The sequence below is a fragment of the Macaca fascicularis genome, chromosome 16 (assembly GCF_037993035.2).
Source record: "Macaca fascicularis isolate 582-1 chromosome 16, T2T-MFA8v1.1".
Classification (NCBI taxonomy): Eukaryota; Metazoa; Chordata; class Mammalia; order Primates; family Cercopithecidae; genus Macaca; species Macaca fascicularis.
The window spans coordinates 80093420-80119093 of NC_088390.1; the positions used below are offsets into that span (position 1 = coordinate 80093420).

The 25674-nt window shown below is 53.4% G+C and overlaps 1 long non-coding RNA gene across 1 annotated transcript; it reads left to right on the forward strand.

Annotated features, from left to right (window-relative positions):
- The first annotated feature begins 1119 nt into the window (after window positions 1–1119).
- Window positions 1120–14900, forward strand: LOC107127774 (uncharacterized). The gene is made up of 5 exons (XR_010582093.1): window positions 1120–1285; window positions 8517–8656; window positions 8972–9319; window positions 13917–14163; window positions 14559–14900. It is a non-coding gene; the product is annotated as an uncharacterized lncRNA (long non-coding RNA).
- Window positions 14901–25674: the final 10774 nt, after the last annotated feature.

Below are 25674 nucleotides of genomic sequence, written 5' to 3' on the forward strand. Positions count from 1 at the left end.
TTTTTTTTGCATTTTTAGTAAAGATGGGTTTTCACCATGTTGGACAGGCTGGCCTCAAATTCCTGACCTCAAGTCATCCTCCCGCCTCAGCCTCCCAAACCCCTGCCTCTTACCTTCCCCACCCTACCCTTGTTATGCATCTCCTCTGCTGGTTGTTGCCATGGGCTGCACTGCAACCCCATCAAATCCAGATGTGGACACCCAACCCCAGCACCTAAGAATGTGACTGCATTTGGAGATGGGGGTCTTTAAAAAACGATCAAGGCAGGGCGCAGTGGCTCATGCCTGTAATCCCAGCACTTTGGAGACTGAGGCAGGCAGATCACAAGGTCAAGAGATCAAGACCATCCTGGCTAACATGGGGAAACCCCATCTTTACTAAAAACACAAAAATTAGCTGGGCATGGTGGTGCATGCCTGTAATCCCAGCTACCTGGGAGGCTGAGGCAGGAGAATCATTTGAACCTGGGAGGCAGAGGTTGCAGTGAGCCAAGATCGTGCCACTGCACTCCAGCCTGGGCAACAGAGTGAGATGCCATCTCAAAAAAAAAAAAAAAAAAGGCGATCAAGCTAAAATGATGGTGGATCCTCATCCAGTATGACTGGTGTCCTTCTAAGAAGGGGAGATCTGGACACAGACAAACACAAAGGGAAGACCATGTGAAGACACACAGAGAAGACAGCCACCTCCAAGCCAAGGAGAAGAGAGGCCTCAGAATAAACCAACCCTGCCAACACCTTGACTCGGACTTCCAGCCTCCAGAACTGCGAGAGAACAAATTTCTGTTGTTTAAGCCTCCCAGCCTGCGAACCTTTGTCATGACGGCCCTAGCAAACAGATTCATGTGCCAAGCCCCATATCCCACTGAGGTGACCACAGGCTTCTGAAGCTTGGGCGGAAGCGCAAGGAACACGGGAGGAAGCCAAGGAACACGGGAGGAAGCACAAGGAACATGGGAGGAAGAGCAAGGAACACGGGAGGAAGAGCAAGGAACACGAGAGAAAGCAGAGAGGGGCCCCCAGGCAGAGCCAGAGACCTGTTTCTACGCAGCAGGACTCCAGTCTGGCGCCTCCTCTCTTAGAATGAAAACACAAAAGAGGGTTGTGGAGGAATTTGGAATGTTATGGGATGTACCTGGGTTGTGGCAGCAGAGCCCAGACCTGGCCCAGGCGAGGTCTGCTCTGCCATCCACGTTCTGCACTGCTCCTCCTCGTTCTCAGACCCTCTGGAACGAAAGGGAAGAAAGAGCCCCTCACTCATGTTTCCCGCTGTGCCCACCTGCAGGTGAGCGGCCCCCTCCCTGCTGGTCTCTTTCCCACATCCCACCTCTCCGGCTACAGCCTCCAAGCACTGCTCCTGCTCGTGCTCCTGCTCCGCGGCCCCACCTCCGCCTCCTCCCGCCCTCTCTCGCCCTTGGCTGCCCCTCCCAGGCTCGGCCTCCCGGCGCACACCGGTTCACACTCACACTGGGGCTCCCCGGCCCGCTGCTGGTGCCGTTTCATTTCCCATCTGCTCACCTCCGGCTCATGAGTAATGAGAGTTTACAAGTTGAGTTTCCATATGTGGAGCATTTATATGTTCTTCTTCAACAAGGAGGGGCGAGTTCCTCCGGCTTCATGGTCTCTGGCACCCAGAGGCTTCCTAGCCTGTTGTCAAAGGAGCCTCCTTCCCCGCCTCCTCCCTCACACAGCCCTGTCCCTTGGGAGCGGCAGACCCAGTTGTGAGCGTTCAGATACTGCTTGTTGGGAGGCCTGGATACGATTTTACATTCTCTGTTTTTCATTTTTAAAAAACACATGTTCAGCAACATTCACACTATTTTGTTCTCAGATGGACTAGGGAAAAAAATCAAACGTTTCCTTGTGTTCTCTCTCAAATATAAAATGTAGCGTAAATTGTTTCTGCTTCCTCTCCCTCCTCCCACACTCTCCCTCCTCCTCTTCTTTCTCTTCCTCGTTCCTTTCTCCTTTCCCTCCTCTCCTTCCTCCTGCTCCTCTTCCTCCTCCTTCTCCTCTTGGCTTTCTCCTTCCCCTTCCCTTCTTCCTTCCCACCCCCCTTTCTCTCTTCTTCCTCTTCCTCCTCCCGCACTCCTTGATTCAAATATTTTTCCGAAGGTCAAAGGCCCTATATGAAAAAAGGCTCCCCGGCTCAGCAGGACATACATGATACATTTCCACTGGGGAAGGCCTTGCCCCTCCCACTGCAGCGACAGCTGTCACTCTGACCTTTCCTACCTTGGAACAGATGGGGCACGGGGAGCAGGTGTCTGGGGGCGAGTGGAGATTGAGGCTGACAGTCACCCAGCTGTGGCTCCTGGGGTGCTCTCACTGGCCCCCCACCCCCGCCCCGTGGAAGGCAGTGTCTCTGGGAGTTGGAACCTCTCCTTCTCTGCATTTCTCATGTCCCCTACTCAAGTTCTAGCCTCTGGGGCTCACAGTCCTCAAGGGCCCTTGTCTAATGCTTTGGCCCTTGTTCCCTCTTCCTGCCTTTCGCTCTGAGGCAGGCCTCACTGCCTGGTGCTCCCCTCCACCTGGGTTTGGTTCTGAGGCAAAACCACCTCCTTCCCCCACATTATCCTCTGAGGACAAGCAAATCAGCTGTCCTTCTGGTTCTCTGTGGCCTCATTCAGCCTCCGCATTTTCTCCTGATGGAAAGTGGAGAGGAGTCAGCCAAGGAGGACGGCAGAGGATGGCCAGCCCTGCTCTGGGCCCAGCCAGTGCTGGGGGATGGTGGCCTGGGCTTCGGACATGGCTCAGTAAGGACAGATGGGGCACTGCAGTAGGATTAGCCCAGATCTGCTCAGACGACCTGCACGCGCCCCCATCCCGTCTCATTCTCCTTGTTCTCACCTGTCCTGCTGTCCTGCTGTCACCAGCTCTGCACAGCACAGGCGCTTGGACAGGGGATTTAATCAGTCTCTTGGCTATTAGTCCCCAAGTAGTAATTGAAGTGGGCTGATTGGACCTATCTGTTAGGCCCAGGGAGCTGTGGGGAGATGGCTTTTGGAGCGTTTCCTCCGCCTGCTAATCTATCTGTCTGGCATTTTATCTGGAGCTCAGAGCTCATGCTTGAGCACTGAGGCATTTTACAGTATTATTATTACTTAGCACTTATAACATACTTCATCAATGAGAGGGTCGGCGGCCGCGCCGTCACTCTAAAGCACGGCGCTCCAGATAGAGAGATACGGATCTCACTCCGGGTGTGTAATATTTGATGTCTGTGTCTTTGGGTTGCTTGTGATCTTGTTATTAGTTTTGTCTCCTTGAGGAGAAAACCTACCTTCGTTCTCCTGATGCATGGGGGTCAGGTGGACCGAAGGCACAGGGATGGGGGCAGGAAGGGTGCACAGGGGAGGGCTTAGCTTGGGTTCCCCCAGAAGCAGACCCAAGACAAGGGGTTGTATGCATTGATTTCTTTGGGAGGTGATCTGGGGAAGTACTAGGTTAGGGGAGTGGGGAAGGAGATGAGGACAGGAAGAAGTGAATACAGGATGCTGTGCTACTGAGAAGGTTACTGCCATGGGCAGTGGGGCCCAATTCCACTGGGGAACTTGGCAGCTGGAGGTTTCATCCTCTGAGTCCATCTGACATTGGCCGAGGCTGCTTCCAGGGCCATTCACTCCCCAGTCCCTTGAGCTCGGCCCCTACCTGGGCTGAGAGAAGCCCTCAGGTGAGTCCCAGATGCCTGTGCCATGTGCTGACTGCTGGCTGCCCGGGAGGTGTGGATGGGGCCCTGGCAATGACAGCCATGGCTTTGAAGCTGGACACAGGTGTTCTGATAAGAGAACGAGCCCGGGAGAACAGCCTTTCTCCCTCATCTCAAACCCTGCCAGCTCTGTGTGTCCCCTGCACCTCAGGGCTCGAGGCTGTGCCACAAAGTCCAGGACAGTTTGCAAAGGTCTGGGGACTGTCTCCAGCTGCTCCACCTTCCCGAACCAGAGTGGAACGTTCAAAGAGAGGCACAGTATATGGCTTGGGTTCGAATGCCGGCTCTGGCCCCTTCTGGCTTTGTGACCTTGGGCAAGTGACTTCATCTCTCTGGCCCTTAGTTTTCTCATCTGTGAAATGGGAGTAGCAATGATAACTAGCAGGAAGGTCTTCGAAGATTAGATGAGAGAGTGTCTATAAAGTGCCTGGTCCCGTGTCCAGCCGTAGAACAGGAGTCCAGGACACATTCCTTCCTTCCCTTTCATCCAGGGCTCCGACCCTCACCCAGGACCCCGACCAGAACACCTGAGTCTGGTTTCCAAGTCTTTTTTTTTTTTTTTTTTTTTTTTTTGAGACAGAGTCTCACTCTGTTGCCCAGGCTGGAGTGCAGTGGCACAATTTCAGCTCACTGCGACCTCCACCTCCCAGGTTCAAGTGATTCTTCTGCCTCAGCCTCCTGAGTAGCTGAGACTACAGGTACATGCCACCAGGCCCGGCTAATTTATGTATTTTTAGTAGCGATAGGGTTTTACCATTTTGGTCAGGCTGGTCTCGAACTCCTGACCTTATGATTTGCCCACTTCAGCCTCCCAAAGTGTTGAGATTACAGGCGTGAGCCACCGCACCTGGCCCTCCAAGTCTTTGAGTGACAGAGATTTCCTCAGAGGCTCACATTCCCGGGGAGTGGGACTCCTGCTTCCAGGACGCCGCATCTTTCCAATGCCGAGGGCAGCGGGCACCCTGCTGACCACTCCAGCAGCCCTGCCTGATGCCTGGGCTTGCAGATATCCCCATGCTCATCAGGCCAAGGCAGAGCTGCATGGCATACCCTTAGGGGCCAATTTATACAGCAGCTTAAGTATTGTTTAAAACTCCTTCCCCTTCCGGGAGATGGGAGGGGTGGCTGCTGCTGCTGCTCCGGCCCCAGGCTCTTCTTCAAAGGGTTTCCCCATAGGCAGATGGAAAACTTGCTAGGAAAAGCTTTTCTTTTCTTTTTTTTTTCCATATCTATTTTTTCTTGGTTGCAATTCTCATTCCTGCCTGATTCTCTACCTTCCACAGAGCCAGCAGGTACCTCAAGGGGATCAGAGCTCTCAAGGCCCCTGGGGGCACCTCCTGCAGGAAGACTTCCCCAGTTACCCCACAGGCTCCAGCAATGCTTGTTTCTGCTCCCCCTGGTTTCCTGGCTTCCTTGTGGCCATGTGCTTCATGTGTGGAGCTCCTCTTTGTGGACTGATGAGTGTGTGTACTGGGAACTTGCTGTCTGTCTATCTAGGGGGATGACAGTGTCTCGAAGGATAGGACTTGGGTCTCATCCTTCCTCTGGGCTGGGGGAGCTGCTGCCGACTGGTTGGGGGTGAGACAGTCTCTGAGCCCACCCGAGGGTGCCTGCCTGCCCAGGTAGCCTCTGGTAACAGCCAGTGACTCTGCTATATAGGGGATCCGTCAGAGCTGAAAGGTCTAGAAGCCCTTCATCATATTAAAGACCAATTCGGTGCAGATTAAGAGGACACAGCATCTGTTCTCTTGGGCTTGGGGAAGCCATCCATCCACCTAGAGCAGCTCTGGGCGGGCAGAGGAGCTCTGGGCAGGAAAGGGAAAAACTCAGGTGGTGAGATGGTGAAGAGCAGCCTTCTCCTGTGCCCCTGAAGAGAGGCCCCAGGTGCTCCGAGTGTCCAGGCTCTCGTGTGGCTCTGGTTCCCCCAAGGTGTCGAGCACTCTGCCTCCTGCACGGGGTCATGCTTTCAGTCAGATCCCCCAAAATGCTCAGGGGCCCTTGCTCTTTCTTAAGACAGACTCATCTGACTCCTTCCAAGGCTGAGAGCTCAGCTCTGTTGGGGCATTGCCTGCCGTCCTGTCTTCCCCCTTTTCCTGCCTGGCTGCATGGTGGTCCAGGGCCATCTGGGGATCAGCTGCACGGTGGGGAAGGGCTACTTATTCCTGGTAGGGCTGGCCAGGAACAAAGGCAAGGGGACTGGGGAGGGGACTGGGCTCTGCTCTATTTATACTGTATCTTGGGGGAGGTCACGTTGGCAGCCCGGAGCTCTGGATTACTCCCAAAAGCCTGAGTGGTGGTGGCGGGGGCATCGGTCCACTGAAGGAAGGGCAGAGAGAAAAGAATGGGCATTTATTGATTTTCTTCTATATGCCAGGCACCAGGCCAGGCCTCTGTAATGCATGATCTCATCATGTAAATATAGGATGGTGGTCAGGAGATCAACTTCCAAAATCGACAGAACTGGGTTAGAATTCCAGCTCCCCCAGTTTCTGGCTGGGGTAGCACCGGGCAAGTGGGTTCACCAGCCTAAGCCTGACTTTGTTCCTCTGTGAAGTGTTTATAATCAAAGCGCCTTCCTCCAAGAGGCCCTATCTCTAAAGCACACGGCAGCGTGCTGACCCAACAGGACGTACCCCGTGAACATTAACGCCTTCTGTTGCGAACGACCACGTGATGCAGAAAAAAATCATGTCCTGATTTTTGGAAGACGCAGCAGCCAAAGCCTAAGACGTGAAGAAACTCACCTGAGGCCACTAAATTGGAGAGTGGCAGCGCGGAGATACAGGCGAGGCCCATGCCTTCCAGGTCCAAAGCCCAGGCCCTTCTCAGATGTCCTCCAGCCTCCACGGGGAAAGATAAATGATCCCAGTGCTAGCGAGGGGCCCGGCTGCTCAGCCACGCTGGAAGGGCAGGGAGACCCGGCTGCCAAGCTCCCAGCAGTTGCATAGCTGGGCAGGGACTTTTCCTTGGAGCTGGAGGAGAAGCTGCTCCAAGGTGGGCCCCCGGACATGGAAGGTGGCTCTGCCGGGACAGCTGTAAACTCTTTAACCTTGTGTGGGGCTTCGTCCTTCAGCAGCCCGGTGAGGGATCAGTGGCAAGGGCGATGGCGGGGGAGCTGGAGGTGGCGGTGGAGGCGGCCCCGCACTCACTCACTCACGGCAGAATGGACTCTGGATAAACAATTATAGACTATTTACCTCAGACCATATGGTGCTGGGGAACAGGTGTGCGGGTAATGAAGAGCCCAGCTCCAATTAAGCGTCTGGGAACCCGGCCGGATTCCCGCTGAATCTTGCGCTTGGGTTGAGGCCCACTTACAAATGAGAGCTAAAAGGACTGAGGCTCGGGGAGGCATGAGGCTCGGGGAGGCAGGAGCGGGAGCCTGAGGGGTGCGTGGCAGGGCCAGCCAGCGGACCCCACCCGCCGCTCTGTACCTGCTGGCAAGCGGATACAGCCCAGGGACCTCATCTGGGCCTTCTCCGTGGCAATCTTGGTGCATCTGGGAGTTATGAAGGGGAATGGTTCATGGCCATGCAGCTCTTGGTGAGGCTGTCCTGGGACCTGTCAGGGTGGGAAGTCGGGGGGTGATTCCTGTTAAGATTGGGGGGATGGGGCAGGCACCTGTCACTCTCTGTCAAGGTCCTTCCCACCCTGACTCTCCCTTGGCCTTCATTCCCAACCATTCAACACGTAGTTTTGAGTACTTACTGTGTACTGAGCTAGGCACTGGGGACATGCTGATTAAAAAGAAGTAGACAGAGGTCTTGCTCTCATTGAGTTTATATTTTAGGGGGATGGGAAGACGAACAGTGAGTCACATTCATAAAGTTGTCACATGAATGAAGAAGGTGAGTCACATACGTGGATAAGGTAATCACATGGATGAAGAAGGCGAATCAGCTACATGAATAAGGTCATCACATGCATGAAGGTGAGTCACATACATGGATAAGGTCATCACATGCATAAAAGCGAGTCGAAAACAATAAGATCATCACATGCATGAAGAAGGTGAGTCATACACATGAATAAAGTCATTCACATGCACGAAGGAGGTCATTTCTAAGCTTGGTAAGTGTGAGGAAAGCAAATCATTTCATCTGCCTGATGGACTCTTAGCCATCCCTGCAGGCCCTGCTCAAGAGGCCCCCTCTTCCAACACCTCACAAATGCCTCCAGGGGTGGGTCACCAGCTGCCCCGGGCTCCTGTCGCTCTCCTGCTCACCCCATTGCCCCATCGCAGCCCTCAGAGGTTATGTAAACAGCTGCTTCTGTGCCCTCTCCTTCCAGGGCACTGCCCTTCTCCAGGTCAGAGAGGATGTCCGCCTTGAGTGCTATTTCCAGCATAGCACAGGGTCAGGCCAGCAGATGAGGGGGTTTGGTGAGTGATAGAGCAGCTTCAGTCTCCTGGGAAGACATTGTCCACTCCGGCCTGTCCTGGCCTGAGCAGGTAGGTGAGCAACAACTGCGGAGAGTGCCAGCCTCTGGAAGAGCTCCAGGGGCCTCCTCCGACCACGGCACCCACAAGGTGCCCCTCACAAGTGTTCTGGAGGCTGTGAGCAGAGCCAAAAAGATGAACAGCTCCCGTCCCCGTGGTGGGCTGATGAGAGTGGAACGAGGGCACATGTTCCAATGAATCTCTCGTGTCAGTTTTCACTGCAGCACAAACAGAGGGAGGTGGGGAATGCATCGTTTCTTCTAGGAAGCCCCGGTTTCCATCGCTGATGAGGAGAGAGAGACAGAAATGGGGATTTTTCACACTCCTTTGCCTGGTGATTATTTTTGTTTTTGTTTAATTTTGGATTAGTGCATTGCTTTACGACTTGACAGATGAAATCAGCACCTTCCCAAACTTCTCCGCTGGGAGACTGTCTGGAATGTCTCCTCCTGACCCTCTGGGGATGCTGCCCACTCCACAGGGCCCCCTGCAGCTCTGTCTGATTATAAAGGGAATACCTTCCAACAGAAATACACAGCTGGGTTATAGGAAATGGATAGCAGATGATTCCTAGGAAGATCAAGGTTTCAGATGAAAAACCTGCACAATTTCTGGGGGGTGCAAGGTTTCCGGAGCCAGGATTCTAGAAGGCTCCAGCCTCCAGCCCTCCCTCCCCAACCCAGAGGGCAGGAAGCAAACTAAATGGGTTCTGAAGTGGGAAACAAATTGGATTTTTTAAAAACTGCTCTGGTTCTAATGATCGAAGGGGTTATTCATAATCCTGGAGTAGAAAGTGTATCTTGAAATCTATGTTTTGTGTTGACAGCTTCTCCCTATTGGGCAAGATCTCACACATGATAGAGCCATAAAACGTGGCACTCCTGGCTGGCCCTGCTGCTTGTCTGATAAGGGAGATGGAGGGACTCGACAGCACAGGCAGAGGTCCCGGGGTCTTACCCCGCCCCCATGCCTTCTCCCCACCCCAACTGGTCTCGGCTTCCAGCATGTTGCCAAGGCCTGTTCTGCGGAACACAAAGCCTGTGCTTGGCAATGGCGAGGACTCCATGTTCAAGAAAGGGTGGGAAATGCCCCCAATCTCTCCCCTCCTAGGGATTCAGAACACCCATGAGCACAGTCATGGCTGTGAGGAGGCTTCCAGTAAAGAAAACCTGGTGAGCTATGCTCGACCCAGTGGTTCTCAGATTTGTTTCACTGCAGAATCCTGTTTTTACACAAGCCCTATTGATGTCCTACAGAACACATGCTTTCCAGAACCTACGATGGGTCACATAACGGTATCCTTTTCCTAGGGCTACCCTATCAAAACACCACGGACTGGGGGGCTTAAATAACAGAAAGTCCTTCTCTCATGGTTTTGGAGGTTGGGAGTCTGAGATCAAGGTGTAGGCAGGGTTGGTGACTTGGCTGTGTTCTCCCTGTGTCATCCCGTGGTCCTCCCTCTGCACATGTCTCTGTCCACATATCCTCTTCCTATAAGGACACCAGTCGTGCTGGATTAGGGCCCACCTCAGTGGCCTTGGTTTGCCTTGATTACCTTTTTAAAGACCCTGTCGCCAAAATGGTAACATTCAGAGGTGCTAGGAGTTAGTGTGTCAACATATGAATTTGGAGGGGACCCATTTCTTCTCATAACCATAGCAGTGAGCCTTGGCATTATGAAACGTGGTATTAGGGGGACCGTGAGGAGAGTAGAAAGGTGGGTAAGTGGGCAGGGTATGGCTGCTGGCTGCCCCTTGGCATGCTTCCCATCACAACAATAATGACACTAACTACATTTTCACACCCGTAATCCCAGCACTTTGAGAGGCTGAGGCGGGTGGATCACTTGAGGCCAGGAGTTCGAGACCAGCCTGGCCAACGTGGTGAAACCTCATCTCTACTAAAAATACAAAAATTAGCCCGGCATGGTGGTAGGCACCTGTAATCCCAGCTACTTGGGAGGCTGAGGCAGAAGAATCACTTGAACCCAGGAGGCAGAGGTTACAGTGAGCTGAGTTTACATCACTGCACTCCAGCCTGGGCTACAGAGAGAGACTGTCTCAAAAAAACAAAAACAAAAACAAAAAACAAACAAAAAAACCAAAAACAACCAGTAACTGCATTTGCCAGGCATTTACACATTACCAGTACTTTTCCATCCATCAATTAATGTGATCCTTTTAACAACCTGTAAGGTTGGAGGTTCTATGGTTATTTCCACTTAACAGAGAAGGATGCCTGCACTCAGAGAGGTTGAGTCACTGGTTTCAGGTCACCCAGTAAATAGTGAAATCAAGGACTAAACCCAGGTGGGCTTAAAGAACCAGTCCTGAGAATTAATGGAGGATTGATTCCCTGCCCTCCCTGAGATGGAACCCGCCGTTGCTGGCAGCAGAAGCAAGAGTCATCTCAGAATGGCTCTGAGGGCCCCTGCCAGGCAGAGCCTGAGTTCCCACAGGTGGCATTTACCCTGACAAATCTGGGCCCAGGCTGAGGCCCACCTCACTTCCTGCCAGCTTGGATGGAGAGCCATTCCCTGGAGCTTCCCAAGTGGTTTCAGATGAGCAGATCCTGCCGGCTGCTCTAGGCACCTGCCCATTTGTGCTGAAAGTCAACCAGCTGTGAAAGGTTGCAGATTTTTCTCAGCTGTCCTGGGGGTCGGGTGTGGTGGAACCAGGACACAGAGTGAGACCACCCCGGCTTTCCTGGCCTCATCTCAGAGACAGAGGCGGGCCCAGCAGCAAGCATTCTTCAAGAATGAGCAACCCAGGTACAAGCTGACTGCGAGCAGGACCAGAGAATTTGCTACTTGGAAGGCAGGAGAGGGTGGCGGCTGGGTTAGCAGCTCCATGAAACCAGCTGACTCACTTTGACCATGTCCATCCTGGCCTGGCCACCTGCTATTTGCTTCCTTGGTGCCTCTTAAAAAAGTTTGATGGGCCGGGCGCGGTGGCTCAAGCCTGTAATCCCAGCACTTTGGGAGGCCAAGACGGGCGGATCACGAGGTCAGGAGATCAAGACCATCCTGGCTAACACGGTGAAACCCCCTCTCTACTAAAAAAATACAAAAAACTAGCCGGGCGAGATGGCGGGCACCTGTAGTCCCAGCTACTCGGGAGGCTGAGGCAGGAGAATGGCGTGAACCCGGGAGGCGGAGCTTGCAGTGAGCTGAGATCCGGCCACTGCACTCCAGCCTGGGCGACACAGCGAGACTCCGTCTCAAAAAAAAAAAAAAAAGTCTGATGACCAGGTGAAACCCTTGCCCGCCAGGCCGGGAGGCTGGCTCTTCATGAATTCTTCCTCTCGGTCAAAAGAGGCAACTCTAGGTAACCAGGCCTGTGCCCGCAGGCTGATGCCTAACCTGGACTCACTCGACACTCCTGCTGCACGTCTAGTCCAAGATGCTTGGCAAAGGAAGAGCAGGTCACTGGGAGGATGGACCCAGAGACCAGTCCTGACCCCAGATTCTGAGCTGTGGAGCCCAGGGCAGCAGATTTGTTGCCTTCACCTCAGGGTCATCTTAGTACAATGGGCTCATGAATAAATGTCCAGGTCATTGTGAAGGTCCCATTAAAGGAGAGGTAAAAAGTTCTCTGCAAAACTTCAGAACAGCTCTGCAAATGAGGGTTGTTAAAAGAGCCCAGGAGGCTGAGTGGGGAGGAAGGCTGGGGGACCAGCCATAAGCTCCTAAGCTGCAGTGCCAGCGGCTACCTGGATGAGGCTGGGTAGGCACCACGCCAGGCAGGACTCACCCTCAGCTTCCGGAGGGGCTTACAAGTGCAGGTCCATGAAACAGTCTGAGTCTTCGGCGGTGGTTTGCCGAGAAATGCCTGGAACGACCGCAGAACCTGTATACCGGCCAACCCCAGGGGGCACCATCCCTGGATACTCCCATGCGTGGTGAATAAGGTACAGTGGCTGAGACCCTCAGGGAAGGAAACCCTTTACCATGTGCCATTTCCTCTTCCCAGGACTCTCCCTGACTCTGCCCCAGGCAGGGATGGGACTGACCCCTGGGAACCTGGTGTGGCAGCGGTGGGGAGCACCCAGCAGAGGTTCAGGGAGTCCCCCCTCACTCTCGCAGGAAGCTCACTCATGTCGGTGGGTGGCTCAGTTCTGGAACGTTTCTCCAGAGAGAGGTCCTGGAAGTCCCCCAGCTGGCTTCTTTAGGGCAGGCCGGGGCTAGGGAGAGGAGAGCGAGGCCCAGGGTATGGATGTAAGCACTCACACTCACGGGCCTGCCTGCATGAGACTGAAAGAGAGCAGTGCCTTAGATTCCAGGCACCTCTCTTGCCTCACCCACGTCCCAGCCCTGCTTTTGGGAACCTCCTTTTTCAAGTTCTCTACCTAAGTGACACCACCCACTGCCCACCATAGCTCATCCTACCCTACCAGGTTAAAATCGTTCAAGTCCTTGGCCGGGTGCGGTGGCTTACGCCTGTAATCCCAGCACTTTGGGAGGCTGAGGCAGGCAGATCACGAGGTCAGGAGATCGAGACCATTCTGGCTAACATGGTGAAAACCCGTCTCTACTAAAAATACAAAAAATTAGCTGGGTGTGGTGGTGCACGCCTGTAGTCCCAGCTACTTGGGAGGCTGAGGCAGGAGAATTGCTTGAACCCGGGAGGTAGAGGTTGCAGTGAGTCAAGATTGCGCCACTGCACTCCAGCCTGGGCAACAGAGCAAGCCTCTGTCTCAAAAAAAAAAAAGAAAAAAAAATTGTTCAAGTCCTTTGTCTGAGAGGAGACAGACATTCTGCCCAGGGCCAGGGGTGTCAGTCAGGCTGACAGTAGATCACATGGAAGATCTACTGAAGGATTCTGGGATTTGTCTTTGCATGGAGAAGAGGCAATTGGTTGAGAGCATGCCTTTAAATATTTGAATGGACCTCCTGTGGGTCGATTAGTGGCCCCCGAAAGATTTGTCTGCGTCCTGCTTGCCAGAGCCTGTGAATGCGATCTTATTTGGAAAAGGAATCTTAGCAGATGTAACTGAGTTAAGGATTTCAAAATGAGATTCTGGATTCGGGGGGACCCCAAATCTAGTGGCAGGTGTCATGACAGAGGGAGGCAGAGAGAGATTTGGGAGGGAGGAGGAGAAAACCACAGATGACAGAGGCAGTGATTAGAGCTTGGCAGTCCCAAACCAAGGGACGCCCGGGAGTAGGCAAGGAAGGATTCTCCCCGAGAACCTTTGGAGAGAGCGCATCCCGCCGACACCTTGCTGTTGGAAGTCCGGCCTCCACAGCTGTGACAGGATCAGTTTCTGTTGTTGCAAGCCCCTCAGTTTGTAGCAATTAGTTACGGCAGCAACGGGAAGGAACAGCTGTGTCCTGTGAAAGACGAGGTGGGCTAATTCCATGTGCAGCCAGAGACTTAGCAAGGAAGGGTAAGAGTTCCAGAGGGGGCGTCTTGCAGACCAACGTAAGGAAGAATTTCCGAGAAGGAGGCATCGATGTGGCTGCCTGGGGCCATTCTGCCTCCTACACCATCTGACTGACGGTCTCTTGGGAGCACAGTGGGTAGGACTGCTGTTCAGGAGGACGGGTGGGTTAGGTCCTCCCTCCTTAGTGGACACCTGCTGACGAGGTCCCCCGTGCGTGTGCATCACGACGGTAATTCTCCTTCAAGAAAGCATGTTAGAATGCAGACGTAAGGGTGATGTCTTGATAGGAATAACTTCGAGTCAGCTCTAATTTCCTTTTTCAAAAGTGACATTATTTGCAAATGTTGGTACTGTAACTATTAACAATAATTTACTTGCAGGTAGCTCGCATTTCCCAGGGACACATCGCTGAGGCTTGTCACGGTGGTGAGAGAGAACTGTGGTCTCCTCGGAGGCATGGAGCAGCCTTCCCACGCTCTCTGCATGCACACATCCTCGGGGGATCTGGTCCAGGGGCAGGTTCTGACTCCCCAGGCCTGGGCGGGGACTCCAGACGCTGTGTCTCTCAGAAGCCCCCGGGGGACAGTGACGCTGCGGGTCCACAGGCCACAGGGATCCAGAGTGGCTGCTGGTGAGTTTCCAGAAGACCCAGAACTACTATTTAGAGGGGGCAGGGGAAGGCATTTCACCTCGCTACAACTTAGGCTGGGAGGAGAACACAGCTTTCCTTTCGGGGAATGCTGTTGAACAATGAAGTGGGACCTGGGGTGGCTGAGATGGACTTCCTGGAGAAGTGTGGGCCGGGAGACCTAGAAGCCACCTTTCGATAGAATAATCTAGGATCTCAAAACTTCCCGGGTTCCTGTCCCATCTGGGGTCAAAGGACTTGATGAGATGATGCCAGAGGAACCCCACAGCTGACATTGTGGAGCTTGTCTCCCATGCCAAACTCTTGCCTTAGCTATCCGCTTTAGTGCTCATGGCAATTCTAGGATTCAATAATTCCTTTACTACTCCATTTTGCAGATGAGAAGACAGAGTATAAAGAGGTTAAACCATGCCTATGGTCACCCCTGTCTGGTGAAGCTGAGATTTGAAGTGGCATTTGGACCCCAGAGCTGAGCTGATTATCACCATGTCATTTAGCCTTCCAGAATCCTGCAGACGGTCAATAGAGTACCCTGCCCTCCTGTCCATGCCTGGGCCTCCCAGGCCTAGCAGAGTGGCGTAGGACACTCAGGGATGGGCCAGGGCATCCCTGTACGTGGCTGCTCCCTAGGTCACCCCCTCTCCCTGCTCTGGTTGGCTCCACACTTTCACATGAAGCCCCGCTGCTCCCAGCTGGGGGATGACTCGACCAGGGGCTCCTGTTCCGTTTTTCACGCAGGAAGACTGCTGAGCAGGCGCTGGCTGTGGAAGAGGGGAAAGTTGCCACCGTCTTCTAAAATTGCCACTGCGGGATGGAGGGGAAGATTCCTGCACACCCAAGGAGAGGTTGAGGCTCCAGGGAGAAGGAGGAAGCAGCGCTGCCTGAATACACCCCCACAGCGTGTCAGCTGCTGGGCAGACACCAGCATCCCCATCATTTAGGCCTGAATAAACAGCCCTGTGTTACTCTGCTCTTTGCTGAGCAAAACAGGGCACCAAACCCCTCCTGGCCATCCTCACATCTCTTCCACTTCCCAAATCCTCAAACCCTTGTGACTGTATCCCTTTGGCCTGTCCACCGTAGAAAACAAGAGGCTGGTCTCTTTCCAGGCAAGGAGAGCGTCCCTCCTGGTGCTCCCGGGGTCGCCACACACATCTCCATGGCTGACTCTTTATAGCAAGGTGCAGAGACCTGGGATGGGGGTTCAGATGCGTGCACAGCAGGCTCTTTGGGGTCAGGGAGCTCTTCGGAGCAGGCAGGGCACATTCTCAGGCCATTAGCTGTTCAGGCTGGAGTTCACCTGCCACCACCCTGCCCCAAAACCAGCATCATGGCAGGGTCCCTGGTCCCTCAGAGATCCCTTGAGAGAGCAACCCCCACCACGGTCCAGGAGGTAGCTGCATCCCTGGAAAAACAGGACAGACTCCAAGAGAAGCACATAAGCCAATTAAGAACCCGGCCCAGCCCGGCGGCTCCAGCAGCACCTGCTCTCATCTTGCGAGATGCCTGCGGCTTGGGCTGCTGGGAAGGTACAGTGCGGCCTAATTACATACTCCTCCGTGACAGGCCGTGTCAAAAGATTAAAGGAATCAAACCAAGTGGCTCTCTGGTAGCCCCTCCCCCAGGAACCAGAGCTGCTGCGTGCAGGTGATTATGGTACCAGCGTAGTGGTTAGAAAGATAATTTTCTCTGGGCCCCGTGCCTGCCGCCTCCTCCACCGAGCTGCGCTTCGGCACTGCAACTCTGCCACCTTGTATGGGCTCCACGGATTCATTTTCTTTTTTGTTGGCTCAGCTGAGCAGGAAACAAACTAAGCACCTCTCCTTCCACCAGTCTCCCACCCCATAGGAGACCGCATCTCTACCAGAAAAAGAAAAAGAAGAAAAAAAAAAGAAATTAGCCAGGTATGGTGGCACACACCTGTAGTCTCAGGTAACTGGGAGGCTGAGGTGGGAGGATCACTTCAGCCCAGGAGTTTGAGACCAGCCTGAGCAACATAGTGAGACCCCCATCTCTACAAATAATAATAATAAAAAAGAAACAGGAGGACCCCCTGAGCCTGGGAGGTCAAGACTGCAGTGAGCTGTGAGCTGTGCCATTGCACTCCAGCCTGGGTGACGGAGCAAGACCATGTCTAAAAAAAAAAAGGCAAGATAGATAAGAAGGCACCTCTGCAAGCATCTCCTCCAGGCAGAGAAGACTGAGCATCAGTGAGGGAGGGGAGCAGGGTACCAGGACCCCCACTCCAGACTGCCATGCCTCTGCCCGACTTTGCTGCAGTGACTTTGGGCAAGCGTCCCTCATTTACCCGGCTATGGGCCATCACCCCTGAGGAGGGAATGCCATATCCTTCAGGTGAGCAGAGGAAGGGCTGAGAGCTGGTCTGAACCTTCAGTACGCAGGGAGGGGCTGGAGCTTCCGGAAGACATGTGACTTGCTCAAGGTCATTAGCAAGATAGACCCAGAGCTCCACTCTCCTGCCCTTCAGCCTGAGAGTCCTCATTCACTTCTCTGCACTTTCAGTATCTGCAGGGTCTTTGCAAAGCCCAAACCTCCACAGGGGTCCTCTCACATCCTTTCTGTGATGACACAGTGACCATCTGTGAGTGGGAGGAAAGATGCCCAGAGGGGTTGGTGGAAGTGGGCGCTGGCCTTGACAATGACTTCTTCTGCTTCTGAGAGTGTGAAGACACGGCTTGGGATTTCAGGTGGAGGGTTTGCTAATGTCACTACAGCACACACCTGCTGGGAACGGTATCTTGGCTGGGGAAGGGGCGCGGAGGGGAAGAGGGGGATGCAAAACCCACCCTTTTCTGGTCTCTTCCCTCCATTTCCATCCTACTGCACTTGCAAACAGAGCATCAGGGAGGGATTAGGGATTTAAAAAGTGGCCATTAGAGGAAGGCAAGAGTAGCCCGCACCAGCTACTGTGGAGTGTCGCCATTACCATAATAACTAACCACTTAATAACTGGCTTCCCCACTAATTCTAATTGAAACACGTAATGATATTTCCGGGCCAAGAGTGGCAAGCTCAAGTCTCGGCAGACATCTCCAGGCCCCCGCCACCTGGCTTCACGTGGCGAAAACCATGGGCTCTCCGTGGGTATTCTGTTGGAATAGATTTGGGCAACCGACAGCAGCTCTTGTACGGCTGCCAGGAACCACAGCTGATGATAAAAGCCATTAAAGGTCAGCTGGGAATAGAAAACTATTTATGTTAAATGTCACAGATTAAGCTGCAGAGTGGGCCTCGGGCAGGGAGCAAAGGGTGAGGTGCGAAATGCTGGTCACTGTGCTACCTCTGTATGGTCTGGGGAAGTGGGGGGGGGGTATTGAAGGGTGGGGGTGAAGCCGGGGCAGGGGGAGCACTTGAGTTCCTGCTCCCTCCAGCCCAGGGAGGCAGGTGGATGCTGGCAGCCACAGGTGATTGGCCAGGCTGGCTGCCCTGAGGTTGCCAGGTGACCTGAGGGCAAGGTGTGGGGAGAGGATGGAGCGGGTCTGTGTAGCATCATCACGGAAGGGGACCTGGGCCGTTTCCAGGGGGGCCAATGAGATGGAGGCTGCTTCTACTTACAGAGGGACCCTTGCAGACTCTTTCTGGAGCCACGCTCAGGGGAACAGTGGGGGTGTATCTAATCATGACTGAGGATGAGTGTGACACAAGCCAACTGCTCTCTGCAGCCAGAGCCAGGAAGTCACAGAGAAACAAACACCATGCCCCCTTCACCACCTTCCAACGGTCTCGGAAGCCGGAGTTTGAAGGACACAGCAGAGGCTTGAGTGGGAGGGGCTTCAGGGCTCAGCGGAGCCTGGACCAGGCCCTAGAGGGTGGCTCCAAGAGAACTGGGGACTCTGGTTCTATCCCCGCCCCAAAAGCACCCATGCTCCTTAAACCTGAACCTGAGTGTCCGGCGAGAGTTCCTCTGTGCATCTCGGCTCCGTTCTTTGGCGAAACACATCTGAGAAGCCGGTTTGTTGATAGGTCTGAGAAATCCCCTAGAAGTTCATTAGCTCACTCAGATCCCATTGAAACAATGACTACCATCCTTGGTGACCCACCTGGGGAGTGGTTCACTTTGTGGGTTGAGGCAGAAAGACTTCGTTTCAGTGTTTCTCTGCCTCCCACCTTGCCTCCGGATTGCCAAGCCGTTGCTGTGTGCACAGGGAATGCAGGCTCATTTTAACACTGGTGCAAGCAGACATCATTGGGAAGGTAAATCTAGTGGGAGAGGGGAGCAGGCAAAATGAATTTCACCCCAAGCCCTGTCCTGCAGCCTTAAGTCCAGTCACAGGAGGGTACTTTGAAGCCGGGGCATCTTTCTTCCGGGAGTTGGGAATCATTCGTACCATTGGATGGGGCCTGAAGGAGATACTGAGGTTGTCTCCCCTGACACCCCTGCGACGGAAAACAGATCTCCATGAGCACAAGGGGGCCCGGGAAGGCCCTCGCCTTCACTCTTCCTATGAGCTGTTTGGCTGCAGAATGACTGGGCTGGAAGTGACCTGGCCTAGAAGCCCTCACAGGAATACGACAGGATGGAGAGAGATCCCAGGAGGCCCTGAGGGTCCACCAGTGGGCGCTGTGTCAAGATGGTAGGGTGGGTGGGCTTGGAAGGATGGCTGGGGGTGAAGGTGGGATGTCGATGGACACTAGTAAGATTTATACTGATTTCTGCCATCAATAGATACATATTGGCAACTACTCTGCACCGACCCAGTGGTTGGCCATTATCCTTTCTTCTAGAACCTCACTGCGAATAGGGAAGATCAATATGTTCCCGAGTAATTATAGTACATCAAAACTATCTCTGGGAGAGAGGCAGTGCAGGGACTCAGAGCGCCTAGAAGAGCAACCAGGAGGATGGGGAAAGCTTCAGAAAGGCAACATTGGAACCACCGAGCCCTTCCATAGTCTAAAGGAGAAGGCTGGAAAGTGTGGGCAAGATGGTAAAGATCCTCCAATACTGTGTTTTTTGTTTTTTTTCTTGGGACGGAGTCTTGCTCAGTCACCCAGGTTGGAGTGCAGTGGCGTGATCTCGGCTCACTGCAAGCTCTGCCTCCTGGGTTCACACCATTCTCCTGCCTCAGCCTCCTAAGTAGCTGGGACTACAGGCACCTGCCACCGCGCCCGGCTAACTTTTTTTGTATTTAGTAGAGGCGGGATTTCACTGTGTGAGCCAGGATGGTCTTGATCTCCTGACCTCGTGATCCGCCTGCCTCAGCCTCCCAAAGTGCTGGGATTACAGGCATGACCCACTGTGCCCGGCCTGATACTGTTCTTAAGAAGGGAGTTGAAAGTTAATTTTGAAGGCAAGAGAGAGGTATGTGCTGTTTTGGGGCAGGAGAATGAGAGGGCTTGTCCTGGATTTTAGAAAGAACACTCTGGAAGCTGCAGGGAGAATATGCTAGACACAGAGGTTCTCAACCTTGACTGCATCAAAATCATCTGGAGGGCTGGTGAAAATACGGATCGTTGGTCCCTCCCCCAACAGTTTTTAATTCAGCAAGGCTGGGCTGCAGCTGGAGAATTTGTATTCCTAACAAGCTCCCATGTGCTGCTGCTTTGGGTCCAGAGACCACAGTTTGAAAACCACTGTGTTGGAGAGCAGATCTGTGGAGGAGCTGGAAGCAAGGAGAGCAGGTAGAAATAAATGGGAATAAAATGAGAGACGATGAGGAGACTGGCTTGAGAGACCACTGACGTCTCAGGGCAGGCAGATGGCGTGGTGCGGATAGGGAGAGGCAGGGCTCAGATGCAGGGAGCGGGTAGCAGAATCATGATATGGCCTTGGAGGAGCTGAAGCAGCAGAAGATGGTCAGGACAAGGAAGTGCAAAGCCAGGAAATGGGAACAGGATCTCAGGCAGCGCGGAGGTCCCAAAGCAGCAAGGACAGAGCCAGAGACTGGGGCTGGGGTCAGAGTTCCAACTCGTTTGGCTGAGGAGGTGAGCAGTGGGCCAAGACTGCTACACTCTCTGCTTTTAGGCAATTAGGCCTCATGTTTGGGAGAACAACACAGCTACATATGGGCCTGGTTTTACAGGTCAGGAGCACACAAGGGTATGAATCCCACAGAGCAGGCCCAGAAATAGTGCGGGAGAGACTGATCCACTGTGTGCAGTGAGGTGCCAGGCTAGTTAAAGCACCCTGTCGGCCGGGTGCGGTGGCACATGCCTGTAATCCCAGCACTTGGGGAGGCTGAGGCGGGTGGATCACCTGAAGTCAGGAGTTCAAGACCAGCCTGGCCAACATGGTGAAACCCTGTCTCTACTAAAAATACAAAAATTAGCTGGGCATGGTGGTGGGTGCCTGTAATCGGGAGGCTAAGGCAGGAGAATTGCTTGAACCCGGGAGGTGGAGGTTGCAGTGATCCGAGATCACACCACTGCACTCCAGCCTGGGCAACAGAGCAAGACTCTGTCTCAGAAAAAAAAAAAAAAAAAGAGAGAGAAAAGAAAAAGGCACTCTGTTGCTGGCCCCTGAGTGGCAGCCCAGCCTGGGAGAACCCAGTCAGATAGCCTTTGTTCAAGACTTAAGCCCCAGTGACACAGACGCGGCTCAGACCTCTCTTTCAGTCCTAAGGCCTGGCTGCTGGTCCAATTGCCTGTGGGAGGGAGATGTCTCCCAGGAAGAGTGAAGAATCCAGCCCACAGGCAGAGCAGCTGGAAGTTGATTCCATTGCTTCTCAGCAGCCTAGGTGTAGGCAAGGGGGCTCGAAGGGGAGTGGGTGAGCAGACCCCAGGAAGGGGTGCTCCTGAGATTATCAGCTAACAGAGCCCAAATGACATCTCCACCAATTTCCTGGTGCTGGGACAACCTTCAGCTCTGCCTCTGACCCTGTGTCCCTGTGTCTTAGCCCTGAAGTCTCTTCTCCTATGGTGGTCTTGCCAGTCTCATCCACTCAGCAGTTTATTTAAAGTACACAAAACATCAGACCATGATTTAAAGGAAGCTGGTATCTAGACTTTAGACCACTTAGTTATGTTTTAAGCAGGAGGCCCTGAGGGTCCAGTCAGTGGGCGCTGTGTCAAGTTGGTAGGGTGGGTGGGCTTGGTAGGATGGCTGGCGGTGAGGGTGGGATGTTGATAGACACCAGGAAGAGTTATACTGGTTTCTGCCATCAATAGATAACGTATTGGCAACTACTTTGCACCGGCCCATTGGTTGGCACTGGAAATATAATGCTAAGTAAGACTATTGTCCTTGCTTCTAGAACCTCACTGTGGATAAGGAAGACCAACATATCCCTGAGTAATTAAAACACATTAAAACTCTCTCTAGGAGAGAGGCTGTGCAAGGGACTCAGAGAACCTAGAAGAGTAACCAGGGAGATGGCGAAGGCTTCAGTGGGATCTGAGTGATCTAATTAACTTCCAGGGGATTTTTCAGACCTGTCAACAGACTGGCTTCTCAGGCTAGATGTGGCCCTGACTCCACATATAGAGTTGTGGAGTGGCCTGACTCTGGGGCCACATGTAAAGTTTTATTACCCACTTCATAGTGGAATAAGTTCGCTGCTGGGTCTGATGTCTGTCTGTCCATCTGCCAGTCAAGAATGTGTGCAGGCACTGCTCTGCCAGATCTCCTGCCCATCTCCATCCCAAAGTTCTCACCCAAGCACGGTTATTCCTGGTTAACTTTCCTGAGCATCTGGCTCCCCTGGGATCCATGTCTTGAATTGTTTCTGCTTCCAAACTCTCTGAACCCATGGCCCCAAGCTCCCTTGCACCTGTTCTGCTCTGCTCTCCTGCTCATGGCCACTACCGGGGTTTCTCTCCCCTCCCTGCCCCTGGGTTGCCAACTCTGCCCCACCTTTGGCAGCTGGCCTGATGGGTGCCTGCACCGTCTCTCCTGGTACCAATATCAGCATGGGCATCTTGTCTCCAATGCCTGATCACAGTTTATGGACCACTCCTTCTAGACTGAGGTTTCTCCCCAGCCCATGGCAACGTTACAGGAAGCTGTTTGGGCTCCCAGGGGAGAGGGGAGTGTCTCTGGATGGGTGGCCTTGTCTACAGGAGAGCTGACAGGCAGGAGGCAGCCTGGAAGGAGGAGAGAGAAGACACTGGACAAGGATGCTGGGGAGGGGGACTCTCCAGCGCCCCCTGTGGGTAGCCTGGAGGATGGTCGGTCCCCGCCAGGATAATGTTCATTGCAGGCCAGGGCTGCCAGGATAGCTAGGCAGGACAAAGGGTTGCCACGGGTGGGCGGGGTGGGGTCGGCTCACCCTGGCCAGCATCTGCCTCTGCCGGGGCAGCAGGGAAGTCAGGAACCCTGTGGCTTTCCACTCTCTTTTCTTTGACTCTTCAGAAGAGGCACAATCCCAAGGAAAGATAGGATTGTGACAAGTTTGGAGGGGAAGAGGGAAGAGAAACCCTAAAACCTTCCTGCCAGGACTCTCCTCTGAGATCCAAAACACACTCCCAGAAGCTGACACCCATACGCACTGACTATAGACCAGACTCAGCTTCACTCCACGATCCCTGGGCCCTGCCACCATGACCCTGAGAAGAAGGAACCATGATGATGATCAACTTGGAAATGAGAAAATGGAAACTCAGAGAGTTGAATACCTGGTCTAAGATCATATAGCAAGAATTTGGGCCAGAACTGCCTGCCCCCACAGCCCATATTTGCAACTGCGACAGCCTCACAGCTGAGCACAATCATTTCTTGGAGCTCCCTGGGCCTCGGTGGAGCTGGACTGCCCTCAGAGATCCTCTCCCACGGCGCCGAGAACCCCCTAAGCCCAGTCATTCCAGCTGCATCCCAACAGTTAGCCTTTGACAGGATCAGCAGACTCTGGCTCCAGGGCCACATATAAAGTGCTATTGGGACGCAGCTTTGCTAGTGCATTTCAGTATCCTCTGTGGCTGCTCTCATGCTACAGTGGCCTCGTTGAGTAGCTGAAACAAATGCCTAACATGTTTGCTCCCAGGCTCTTTCCAGAAAGTGTGTTATCGTAGCTCCGGCTGCTATAACAAAATATCATAGACTGGGGGGCTTAAACAACAGACGTTTTTTGCTCACAGTTTGGAGGCTGTAAGTCCGAGCTCCAGCATGGTTGGGTTCTGGTAAGGGATCTTTTCCTGGCGTGCCGGCTGCCAACTTTTTCCTGTGTCCTCACGTGGCAGAAAGAAGCAACCTCATTCTCTTCCTCTTCTCCAGAAAACATGAATCTCATCTTGGGGGTCGACCTTCATGACCTAATCTAAGCCTAATCTACTCCCAAAGTCCCCACCTCCAAATACCAGCGCATTCGAGGTTAGGGCTTTAACCTGACTTTCGGGGCGGCACAAACATTCAGTCCATAACATGTGTCCGCCTCTGGACTTTGATAAAATCACAAGCTCGCCAACATCTAGCAGAGCCTAGCTGAGGTGGTGGGGGCCTGCGGGTGTGTGTGTGTACGCATGGATGTAGGTGTGTGTGCACGCATGGATGTAGGTGTGTGTGCGTGTGCAAGTGTGTGTGCGAGAGGCCCCTGACATCCCACTCAGGTTCTCTCCTGCCTTCTCCCTGGAGAGGGAGGAATAGGTGTTGAGTGGGCAGTGATCTCCTTTCTGAGGGAACTGGGTTTTAGAGGTTTTTGTAGTCAGAACGGCACAGTGGCTGCTGCCGCTGCCACTGCTGCTGCTGAAATTTAAGTAATTTTCCCTTAATTAAGCAATTATCTCAGAGATAGCTGTTCCCATCCCCGGAAACTTTTTTATGGAGGGCAGGGAGCGGTGAGATGGGGGTGTAGAGCTTGGGAAGGCCCCAGATATAGAAACATGCTTGCTGAGAGCTTCCTGCTGAGCTGAGGGCAGCAGCAGTGGAGGAGCACGTGGACTCCAAAGGTGTATTTGAACATCACTCAACTGGTCCCAAGAGCCACTGTTGCTGGAGCCAAACACACCCATGGCAACAGACGCATTACAGGAGATTGGGGCCCACAGGGGACCCTGAGATCCATTACAGGGACTTAGGGTGAGGAAAGAGAGTGAGCAAAGGCTGGGGCATTTTCAAGGCCAGAAAGAGAGGGAGGCTTCATTCTTCCATGGCAAAGGGAGAGCTGGACCACCCTGAACAGCAGCTCATCCCAGAGCACAAAACTTACCCCACCTTACCGTGAAGACTTTGTGCAGTCACCGGTGGGACTAGTTATAGACATAATTCTCCGCAGGCTGACAACCCACAGACCCCCACGCTCGCTTCTGGGAGCCTGAGGCTGCAGCCCAGGGATAGGATGCCCAGCTAAAGTGGAACTTCAGAGAAACAAAGAGGAAAGATTCTAGTATATCTCAAATATTGCATGGGGCATACTTATGCCAAAACCCTATCCATGGTTTAGTTTCGTTGTTAGGCATTCTGTGGTTTTCCTTGCTAAATCTGGCAGTTCTACCTAGAGCCTAAATACCTTCTTCTCACAATTCCTAAGCAGAGAAATGATCATTTGTCCCCAAGCAATTGCTGGATCCAGTCGAGGCAGCACAAGGACTGTAGGCTAGAGGCAAATGATTCCCAGCTCAGAGGACCGGTACGAACATCCAAAGGGTTCCTTGTAGATCCAGGTCGAGGTGGGTATACGGACCAGGCTACCTATCAAGGTGTTTTTGCCCTGGGATTCAGACATAGGAAAACTAGAAAGGGAAGGGAAAGAGGCCTTTATTTTTTTTGGTGTTAATCATCATTTACTACATGGAGACTTTAAAAAAAAAGACTGGGATGTTTCTTGGTGAAATGGTGAAAAGGAAATGAAATGGACAGGGCCCTTTGCTGGCTTGTCCCTGCAGAGACTAGAGCTTCTCTCTTCCGACAGAGTATTGACTCAACCCACACACAGATCTTTCTGTGGGAACTAGGAGAACAGAGATGTCCCCCTGTCTTCCTGATGAGAAACATCATCAGAGTTACCGGCCTTTGATCTCAGACTAGCAAGCAGAGCGTCGAGTCCAGGTCCCACTGGGACATGAGCAAGGTGGAGATTGTTCAGTCCTGATTGAAATTGGGGAGAGGAGCTTCGCGGCTCCAGGGTGGTCATAGACCCCACCACCGACATGAGGGACCCCCTGGAATCACAGGGCATGGTCCAGAAGCCAGACAAAAATATTCTCTGGTGCCCTTCCCTGGGGTGGGAGGGGATTTCAGCAGCTGGAGTCCCCAAACCCTGTGCCCATTGGCCCAGCCTTTATCAGCACTGGGGTTGACCCGTTACTGAAATTCAGTGGGCATTCCTTCTGCTGCTGCTAATGGCATCACTCTCATGTGTGGCTACAGGTGCAAGAAGGGGGTGCAGTAGGGGGCAACAACTCCTCAAGGGAGCTTTGGCAGGAGGGGTGCAGCTGTGGATCACAACGGGGACCGTGCCTGGCTGGTGAAGACCCAGGGAGTCCCCACAACAGAGAGCTCTAGGGTGAGACACACAGAATCCTTCCAATGCCCCACCTCGCAACCCCCAGCTGTGGCTGGGGTTCTGGGTGGCTCCAGGCCCGGGGAGCCCTGAAGGCTAC